Genomic DNA, 11,065 nt, shown 5'->3' on the forward strand with positions numbered 1-11,065 from the left:
CCAAGTGGGACGCAAAGCGGAGCCGCGAAGAGGGGAGACAGACGTGAGCCCACGACGTGCCAAAGGGCCAAGAACTGGAGAAGCTAGCGGCTAAACAGGAAAAGTCGGCGTACAGACCCCCCGACGCCGCGGCCCGAAAACAGCGGGTCTGGACGGAGCGCAGGGGCCCAGCTGAGGATCAACCAGGAACAAAAAAGGTGCCGCTTATGGTGAGTGGAAGTGACGCCCTGGAGTGGAACTATAAACATCGTTGGGGCCACTGCTGGGGCCCCTAGGGCAAGGCCGGAAGCCAGTCTGATGTCCCCCAAGAGCCGCCGCAAGACCAGAACCATGGACACTGCGGCTCCGGCTGAGAGCGGGGGACCGGGCACGCAGGACCACATGCAGCTCAAAGTCCAGGATACTCTAGTTAAAATACTCGGAGCGATTGAGGACACAAAAGCAACGCTGCAGCGGGAGATAAGCCAGGTCGTGGTTGAGGTGAGCCTGCTGAGAGCGGACCACCACAAATTGGTGGACAGAGTCAAAGAAACAGAAACTGCACTGGCGGACATTGCACCAAAACAGAAAGACTTGGCGGCCGAAGTGACCTCCCTGGTTGACAGAGTGACGCGCCTCGAAAAGAGAGCTGAAGACGCGGAAGGTAGGAACAGAAGGAGCAATGTACGCATAGTGGGCCTCCCGGAGGGGGCCGAGGGGGCGAACATGGTTGAATTTCTGGAGAAGTGGTTCAGCACAACAGTGGCGCCCGGGCGCCTGACTCCTTTCTACACGCTGGAGCGGGTGCATCGAGTGCCGGCGAGACCCCGTGCTCCGGGCAGGCCCCCCCGGGCAGTGATAGCTAAATTGTTACACCACAGAGACAGGGACACCCTCCTGCAGAGGGCCAGGGAATCGGGCCCGTTCAAAGTAGCAAACGGGGAGGTGACACTATTCCCGGACTTCACCCTGGAGGTGCAAAATAAACGAGCTTCATTTCTGACAGTCAAGAGAGCCCTAAGGGATGAAGGAATCCAGTACTCGCTACTCTACCCAGCCAGGTTAAGGGTAATGCTGGAAGGGAAGACAACGTTCCTCCAATCCCCTGAAGAGGCGTGGGAATGGCTGGAGTCACACAGTTCACGGGCGGGAGGGCCAGCAGGAGAGGGCACGAATGGGGGCAGGGCTCACCGAGCTCCGAAGGGAAGGAAATCCAGAGACCGCAGACGACTGGCGCCTACGCAAACACAGAAGGAGAAAGGAAGGAAGGAAGCACTGGAAGCAGCAGCACGCATGGGTGGCGAGGCATCCCCCCAGGAAGGCTCTGGGGATGAAACGGATGACACGCTGGTGTCCTCTGCGGGAGACCTGGAATACTCAGCCCGGGCCCCGAAGGTAACCCCACAAACGGCTGACGAACTCGGCTAACATGGACCTGCGGTGGGCGCCGGAGATAGAGCGTGTCATGGGAACTAACGGCCCCTCCGGACTTGGCCGCCCCCCGGACCAGAATCTCGCCTATCCAAAAATGGCGAGTACTGCTGTTAAGAGACTAAACAAGTTGCACTGTTGCACAATTAGCTGAGCAACCTACAGGCTTAGAGGCGCCCTGGGGATCGGGAGTTGGGATACACAGTTAAAAGTTAATATGGCACAGTGGGTGGCAGAATTAGTTTGCGGCAAAGTCATGAATATGTGGAAATACAACTCTGAGGCTTGGGAGGGCCGGGGACAATGTTACCAGTCTGAAATCACAAAATGGCAGATTACAATCTCTTGACCTGGAACGTTAGGGGAATGGGTACACCAGCTAAAAGGCACAAAATACTCACCTATTTAAAGAGAAGGGGTGTACAGGTGGCACTACTGCAGGAGACTCACCTGGCGCCTGGAGAGGGAGAGAAGCTAAGACGCAGGTGGAGGGGGCAGGTGTTTGCATCAGAATACTCAGCCTATGCAAGAGGTGTATTAATATGGATCAGAGCGGGGGTCCCATTCACAATGATTTCTTCTAACATAGACCGAGAGGGAAGATATTCGTGATATTAGAGGGGAGGCTACACGGTATACCAATGGTCTTGAGTTGCATTTACGCCCCCAACCAAGACCAGGTACCCTTCATATCGGGCCTATCGAGACACCTCACACGCCAACACGCCGGAGAACTATTAGTGGGAGGTGATTTTAATGCAGTGATAGACACAAACATGGACAGATCCACCCCACCTCTACAAGGGGCAGCTACAATTAGAACAGCCAAAAGATTAGGTGAGTGGTTGGACACGTGGGGGTTGTCGGATGTCTGGCGAGTGCATCACCCAACTACTAGGGATTACTCTTACTACTCGGGTCTTCACCGGGTGCACACTAGAATTGACAGGGTAGTTTGTACTGCAGGCCTGATGAATAACATGACACGCTCGGAATACTTAGCCCGCACCTTGTCTGACCACAATCCCTTGCTAATAACGATGAGGTTGTCAGAAGATAGACCCCCCATACCATCATGGAGACTGTCCCCCTCAGCACTTGAGGACCAGGCGTACAGAGAGGACCTGCACTGTCACCTAGCAGAATATATTGAGACGAACAGTGGGTCCACCCCATCTAGGGCCTTGGAGTGGGAGGCACTCAAGGTGGTGACGAGGGGCTTCTGTTTGGGGCAGTCAGTGGGGGTGAGGCGCACGCTAGAAAAGGAACTGGAAGCCCTAGAGAAGGATATGCATGATGGGGAGATGAGACAGGGCAAGGTAGTCCAGGAGAATGGAGAATACAGCCGTGCCCGCAGAGAACACTCCCGTATTGAAGAGCAACTCAGATGTCATGATAGGCAAAAATACATAGCATCCTTGCAGGCGGAGGAGGGCAGATCGGGAAGGCTGCTGGCATGGCTTGTCCGCCCAGGGGGGCAGGGTGAGCCGGTCACCTGTGTACTAGATAGGGAGGGATCGCGCAGACTCAGACCGGGCCCCATAAATGACGCATTCAGGGAATACTACACGCAGTTGTACGGGAAACCCAGTGAGCTGCGGACGGAGGTCTTTGATAATTACTTACTACAAACTCCACTGCCTACACTGAGTGCAGAGGAGAGAGACGGCTTGGGGGGTCCAGTGTCGGTAGAAGAAGTAAACGAAGCAATAGCACAGTTAGCACCTGGAAAGACTCCAGGAACAGACGGCCTCCCCATGGATTTTTATAAAAAATACAGATCACTGCTGGCTCCCCAACTGATGGAGATGTATGCGGAGGCACTGAAACAAGGAGAGCTACCGTGCACACTGCGGGAAGCCTTGGTGGTGCCACTCCCCAAGACAAAAGACAGGGAAGCTTCGGTGGCGGACTTTAGGCCTTTATCAATGCTAAACAGCGACTTCAAAATTCTTAGCAAGATCATGGCTGCTCGGCTACTCCCCCTTATGACCAAGCTAGTGCACGCTGACCAGAACGGTTTTGTCCCCGGCCGTAATACCTCCCTGAACCTGAGACGGGTTTTTACGGTTCTGCACATGCCTAAGAACCTGAGGCCGACGGCGGGGGTCTTGCTCGCGGTGGACTTCGAGAAGGCCTTCGATTCTATCAGGTGGGACTACTTAAGAACTGTGATGCTTAAAATGGGGCTGGAGGAGGAATGGGTGAAATGGGTGGATCTGTTGTACTCATCCCCACTAGCAAGAGTTAAGACCGGAAGGACAATTTCTAGTGCATACCCAGTATACCGGGGAACTAGGCAGGGCTGCCCCTTGTCCCCACTGCTGTTTGCTCTGGCAATTGAGCCCCTGGCCTCACGGCTGCGATGTGAAGGCATGGGTAGGGGAATTGTGTGGGGTCCGGATGAGCATATTGTTTCTCTGTATGCTGATGATATACTTATCTACCTGAGAGATGGGACAAGTGGACTCACATGGGCACTGGGGACGCTGGAAGACTTCGGAGACATATCTGGTCTCCGACTTAACCGGAGGAAAACATTCGTATTCCCGGTGCTATCAGACGGCATGCGGCCTGATGCGTGCCCAGCGGATATAAACTGGGCCCGCGGACTTTTAAATACCTGGGCATACAGATATTTCACGAATTGAACGACCTTAGAGACGGGAATATTGGCAGGACACTCGGATCCCTGCGCACCTCGGTGGGGTTCTGGAGATCATTGAAGCTAACAATAATGGCCAGAGTGGCGCTCTCAAAAATGATCATGCTTCCGCGCCTCCTTTGCTACTTTGCTAACTTACTGCTACAGGTCCCCTCTGCATGGTTCCGAGAGATGAATGCTCTGCTCAGAGAGCTGATATGGGATGAGGGTCGCAGGAGAACAGCGCTTTCGGCCATCTGTAGACCGACACACTTGGGGGGCCTGGGTGCTCCTGACTTCTTGGCTTATTACTTGGCATCCCAGCTACAGTGGGTGGCCGGCTGGCTAGCGGGCAGGGGACGGCTGAACCTAGCTACCGCGCACGGAGTAATAGACACAGCTCGGATAGCAGCAAGTATGGTGGGCAGGAAGATTGCCCCCATAAGAGACAACATAATGTGCAATGTGGCGATGAAATGCTGGAAACGGTGCGAGAAAAGGACTGGGGTGGGACCGCCGTACTCTCCCGCTCTGCCGCTGGCGGCCGTCACTCTGGACCCGGGAGTGGGGGAGCGAGGGGGGCTGGGATTGGGACCATGGACGAGAGCAGGGATAGTGACAGTGGGGGGGCTATTCAAGGAGGGGGTGCTGAGGAGCTTCGCTGATGTAGCAGGGGGGGGAGTGCCGCAAGGACAATTTTTACTCTTCAGGAGGTTGGTGCACACCTTGAAAGAGCATTGGGACACGATCAACGCGGAACCCACGATTCACAGGGTGTTGAACCTCCTGTTGACAGCAGGAGAGGAACCTCACTTGATTGCAAAAATATACCGGGCCCAAATAGAAGCAGCAGTGGACCCCCTGCATTCCCTAAGAGAAAAATGGGTGAAGACAATTGGGCGGGATCTGTCTGAATCCGAGTGGAACAGAGCACTAGCTTATCCCAGGATGATCTCGCGCAACACGAGGCTGAGATACATCCAATACAACTATCTACACAGAACATACCTCACTCCTCAACGGCTGCACCGCCTATATGGGGGGGCGCCCAGGACATGCCCAAGATGTGGGGACGGTGAGGCCGACTTTGACCATATGGTGTGGGGATGCACGATACTCCAGAGGGGTTGGGACGCGATGATGGCAATCCTCACGGAGCTGTTCGAGATGGAGCTCAGGCCAACCCCTATCATGTGTCTATTGGGCCTTAGAACCGGCATCAAGTGGAGTAGGGTAGGGGTCCGTTTCCTTGACCTGTCCCTAGCCCTATATAAAAGTCTGATTACGAAGGGTTGGAAGTCTCCCACTCACCCATCTCTGACAGAATGGAGAAGCGATGTCACAAGATGGTCCAGAGCTGAGCTGCAGGTCCTTAAGGCCGAAGAGGCCAGGGGGGTACGCCAGACTCCCATCGCCTCGGAGTGGGAAAACCTAGTGACAAACTGGGACGACCTAACGAAGAGACCAAAAGCACCTGAGGGGGTGGGATGAACTAATTGAAATGGCCAGCGGATAGGATTGTGGGGGAAGGTCCCCGTAACTATGACAGGAGGAATACTAGGCGCCCCCCCGAGCCAGACGCGGAGAGTGAGAGAGCGGGGGGACAGGACACAATAACTAAAATGATAGAGGACGGAGGGGTGCGAAGCACAGGCCAACCCAACATAACAAGTAATGCCCTGACAATTGCCCCATTAAGAAATTAAGCAGATCCCCCCACTTAAGTTAATAAGTTTATTCAAAGTTTGAAGTTGAGTTAAGTCTGTTATTAGGTCACAATATCCAAGAGGTAACAAGGGGTTCTGAAAGTACTGACAACATAAAAGCGATCTGATTTAGAATTGGAAATACTGATGTATAAGTATTATATTATAATATCATTGAAATGCACAAGTAATTGTAACAGCAAAGTATAACAGAGTTGCGGCTCAGTGAACAGAAATGTACCATAAGAACAAAATGTTACAGTAAACAGACCTACATATGTAAAACAGCAAACAGTTAATAAAAATATATTTGAAAAAAAAAAAATAGGCGCTCACACACCCACTCACCCCCTATACAACCTCTCACACACCCACTCTTGCACTCACACGACCACTCACATACCCGTTCACTCACTCATACAGGCACTCACATTACCACTCACTTACCCACACAGCTACACATACAACTAGTCACTTACCCATAGAGCCACTCACAAAGCTATACACTCATCCATACAGCTACATACATCCCCACTTACTCACCTACACAGCCACTCACACACACACACACTCACCCATACAGCCTCCAAACACAACCACTCATTCACCCATACAAGCACTTACATAGTCACTCACACACCCACACAACCACTTAAATACCTATTCACCCATTCCTACAAGCACTCACACATGCGCTCACTCACCCATACATCCATTATCATAAACAGTTACTCTACAATACAGCCACTCACACAGCAACTCACTTAACCAAACTGCCACCCAAACAGCCACTCAATCACCCATACAGCCACTTACACAGCCAGTGAATGTCATTACACTCCTATAGCCATTGAGACAGCCACTCACTCACCCATACAGCCACTCACACACTCCCCCATACAGCCACTTTCACACCCACTCACTGACCAATATAGTCATTCACACATCCACTCACTCAGCCACACAGCTACTCACATACCTACTTATACGCCCATACAGGCACTCACACAACCACTCACACATCTATACAGGCACTGAGACACCCCATCACACATGGATTACACAGTCACACATCCACCCACAAAATATATGTTAGGAATAGTATCACTCACAAGTAGTACAGAAAGCATACTATTTTAACTTTTTTAGTACCTTGGTATATATGCTTAACACATAAAAACATTTAGAAAACTCTCACACTCACTTGATGGTGTCATCAGTGATGTCATCAGTGATGTCACTGGCCATGTCATGAGTGATGTAATATGTGAGGTCATAAGCAGTGCATTTTGGGGATGCAAGTTATAGTTCACTCAGGTAGGCTGAATTTCACTGGGTTTGTAGGAATGAAATGTGAGCCTAATTATAACGTCATGTAACCTTTGTTTTTTTCAATGGAGATAGATAGATGGATAGATAAATAGATAGACAAACCAGCCTCACCAGCCTCAACGTCTGGACTATATGAAAGGTGATCGGACTACGGATGCCCAGTGGACACAAAATCAAAAACTGTTTTGCAAACATAACACAAACACAAATCTTACCTTCAAATTAAGCAACCCTCTTATAGCCTGCGGAGTGTTGACTAAGGAAAAAGTCACCGTGTTCCTTCCTAGGCAACCTCCAGACAGCAGGACTTCTCCGGAGAAGCCTCTTGCTCTCAAGCAGCATCGGTTTATCGGCTCCTGTATCGAAGACTTCACATATCCTTGATCCCAGCTCACTCAGAGTGGCGCATCACTTGGCGACACTTTTTGACACTCGTCGGAAGCTTCTGCGCACCATCTTTCACACGTGAACCTCTATTTTTGGCAAGCAGGGAGGTAATGGAAGCCACTTCACTTCCCTTTTTTATGTTTGCAGATACTGAGGGAGATTGCTTTTTTTCAAAGCAACAGATATGCAAAGGAAACTCAAAGAGGAAATGGCTGATGAGTCTCTGGCTCAATGAGCGACAAGAGCAACGACGAAAATTTGCTACCCGACACTCTACTATTGGTTTTCTATTAGATGTGTTCCGTCTCTTTCCTTTAACTTTTCACATATAATATGCACGAAAAATTAAAGAGAAAATTAAAACAATAAAGGGAGTTTGGAATGCACTTTTTATATTTCATATCCATGGTCCACGGAACAATTTCCTCTTGATTCATAAATGTCTAAATATGAGGATTATTTTTAATACTTCGATTTTTCCATTCAACTCTCTAAGTTGTACACCCCTCCAGAATTAAAACTGGACAATAAAAAACAATCTTTTATTTTGAAACGGAGGAACCATATTTACGTTGACGCTCAAAAGTAAAAGAGCAAGGGGAATGTACTATGGAGGAGAAACAAAAACTCCCCACCAAGAAAAGCGCAGCCCTCCACATAACACACACACTCGTCCTTACCACATTTACCCGCTCTGCACAGACGGCTCATTGCACACCAGATGCAGAGGGGGTTTCTGTTAAGGTTGCCATAAAGTGCTGAGTTAAACATATGGTCACCACGAGGCTGAGATCTTGCTGGTTTTTGTATGAAGCAAATGAGTGTGTCTAACAGAGCCAGATTCCAGTCAAATTTTCAGGACATCCAGCTGAATACATTTTAATGCCTCGAATCTAAATGGAATTCATTACATGGTCTGTGGTTATCTCGAATATAGAACACGTATGTGCCAAGGGCCAATCTTGAAAACTCTGATTCAGATAATGATACATTTTACACAACTGATATTATTAAAAATATTGGAACGTGCATTAGTTTTCGAGACCAAGCAAGTCTATTTACCCATTGTGACAGTTTGTAGAAAAACAATAACCTGTACGTCAAAAAAGCATCCTCATAGAAATTTGAATGGATGACTACACAGTCTTGTTGTTGTTGTTGTAAATGTCTACAGTTCCAAAAAGGTTCTCAGCAGCTGTGGGCCGATTGGTGGAGACAAATGAGCTCTCCCAATACAGAACTGACTAGAGGATGTGCTGCATATCTGTAGTTTTACTTAGAGACAAAGTGCCCTCCATTGCCTTGAAAACTATATCTGAATTCTTTCAATAGTTGTAACATCTGTCAGATGACTCAGTCTGTACTATCACATGAGTAAAGCCTTTAACGTTGTTTACAATGACTTCAAGTCGGTATGCTCATTCAAATGATTAGTTTGAGAGTGCAAAGAAGCTTACTGCATTTTTACTGATCATGAATGGCTGATTGTTGAGGTCTTTCCCCTTTAAATCAAGAGGTACCCTCTTATGAACAATGAATTGTTCTGGTCCCGCTTCTAAAGTTCTCCAACGGTACGTACCAGTGCAGCAAGCCAAACTAAAGTTATCACTACCTACAACATACAAAATAATATTTCTTGGACTGAGATGGTGACAGAAAACCTTTTTGACAACATGTTCCTCGGCCAAATAAGTTTCTATAAGGGTGGTACAAAATGGAGCATATATTACCTTTCAAAACCTCACATAGTAAATTTAAAGTTGGAAAAGATCTGGAAAGCCTAAATAACTTCTCCAAGTGGATATGGCATTTGCTAACTCCAAGATGGTGGCTTAGCAACGAGCTCATCTGAGCCTTCTTCCCCAGGAGCTTTGCATGGTGCTCCAGGGTCTGTATTACTCTGCTAGATGAGATGGGATGAACCAGACCTTTAGCACTCCCAGACAAACAGTAGAACCACCACCTGAGAGCTCTACACTCAAAGCCGATGAGGCCTCTTTTGCCTCTTTGAGGGCCAACAATAATTGTCAGCCATCTTTGCTCCAGGACAGCACTGATGTACGATCAGCTTGACAGTATGGAGGATCAAGGCAGTGAGGATGCTTTTGAAGATCATAAATATTGGTGAATCTAGCCTCTGATTAAATGAACTCTACTCCACCTGAGGCCTGCTAAACACTCTGCAAATTCTCACTAACTGATTTGGACAGGGTATTAGCAGTGGGAGTTACAGGGACCCAGAGAAGAGAGGCTTGATGAGCTACACCTTCAAGATAGACCCTTCCATTTTCAAGGGCTTTATTTTTTATGGTCGAGCCTGCATGCAAGTGCATGCGCTTGTGCATTTGTCTCGTATGTGAGGGTCTGTTGTGTTCAGTAAAGGACTTGGAGCTCACCTGTCGCTCACCATTTGCTGGCTTGTGTGGCACTCTTCTTTATAGCCTTGTTATTCGTCAAGGCATGTCTGGCATCATTTCTGTTCCTCTGTGTGGAACAGGGATCAAGCATTAATTGAGTTCAACTTAATGAGTGCCCGTCCGCTGCTCCCAACGTGAATGGGGTACTATTTTGTTCTAACTTCCAGTGCCCCACAAACAGAAGGCTTGTGATTCCCAAAAATATGAGTCTTAGGCCATATCCTCATCGGATACTGATAACACATTTGGTTGTGAATCTCATGTCTTGAAGTACAACCCCATTAAATGGGTGTGAGGCTTACTTGGAGCATAATCCCAGTTCTGCGTTCTCAATGCTCCCACTGACTTTAAAAGAGTTGTGCACCAAGGGCTTCAGTCTAAAACTCACAAATCTCATTCATGTGAACTCTTGACTTTATGATCTCTATTGAGGCCTTGCCTCAGTTATTGGTGTCTAGAAGTTCACCTGTGAAGTGAAAATAAGTCAAGCAGCTTAAAGCCTGGGCCACGATTTCAAGACAAACTGCTGCTTGGAGCAATAAAACAAAAAGGAGCACTTTTGTAGAGAAATGTGCATATACATATCTTCTGCTGGTGCCAAACTTCAGGGGGAGACCTCCATATTACACAGAAACTAAAGGAGTAAGGAAAATAGCTAGAGAAACACACTAAGGCCCTCATCACAAGTATGGCAGTCTTACGACTGCCACACTTGCAGTGGCAGTCTGGACCGCCGCCTATGGGGCCCACCGACTGCCACATAACAACCCTGGCAGTCCAACCGCCTGGGATCCACCAGCTCTGTCAGGATCGTGGATCCCAGCAGTCTGGCAGTGGCGGAGATCCTAATCCGCCAGGGCAGCACTGCATGCAGCACTGCCCTGAGGATTCCAACCTGATTCTCCCCCAACCTTTTCATGGTGTTAACACCGACATGAAAATGCTGGTGGAGAACAGGTGCAGGGGGCCACAGGGGGGTGCCTGCAAAGCCAAAGCACTTGGCATGGGCAGTGCAGTCCCCCCCACCCAGCACAGTTGCTTTGCAGACAGTGAACATTGCTAGGGTGCTGGTGCACCCTGCTGGCTACAGCATTGCCGCTGGCTCGATTACGAGCCGGAGACGATGCTTTAGTATGTTTCCCGCTAGGTTGTTGGGCAGAACTTTAGGC

General features: G+C 49.1%; 1 protein-coding gene across 1 annotated transcript in view; it reads right to left on the minus strand.

The window, feature by feature from the left end:
• Window positions 1–7,564, minus strand: part of CARD11 (caspase recruitment domain family member 11) — a 538,982-nt gene extending 531,418 nt beyond the window's left edge. Inside the window, exon 1 of the mRNA XM_069209962.1 lies at window positions 7,308–7,564. The gene's annotated coding sequence lies outside the window, so the exon portion shown is untranslated. The remainder of the gene's footprint in view (window positions 1–7,307) is intronic.
• Between the last annotated feature and the right edge of the window lie 3,501 nt (window positions 7,565–11,065).

This window comes from Pleurodeles waltl, chromosome 10, assembly GCF_031143425.1.
Source record: "Pleurodeles waltl isolate 20211129_DDA chromosome 10, aPleWal1.hap1.20221129, whole genome shotgun sequence".
NCBI classification, from domain to species: Eukaryota; Metazoa; Chordata; class Amphibia; order Caudata; family Salamandridae; genus Pleurodeles; species Pleurodeles waltl.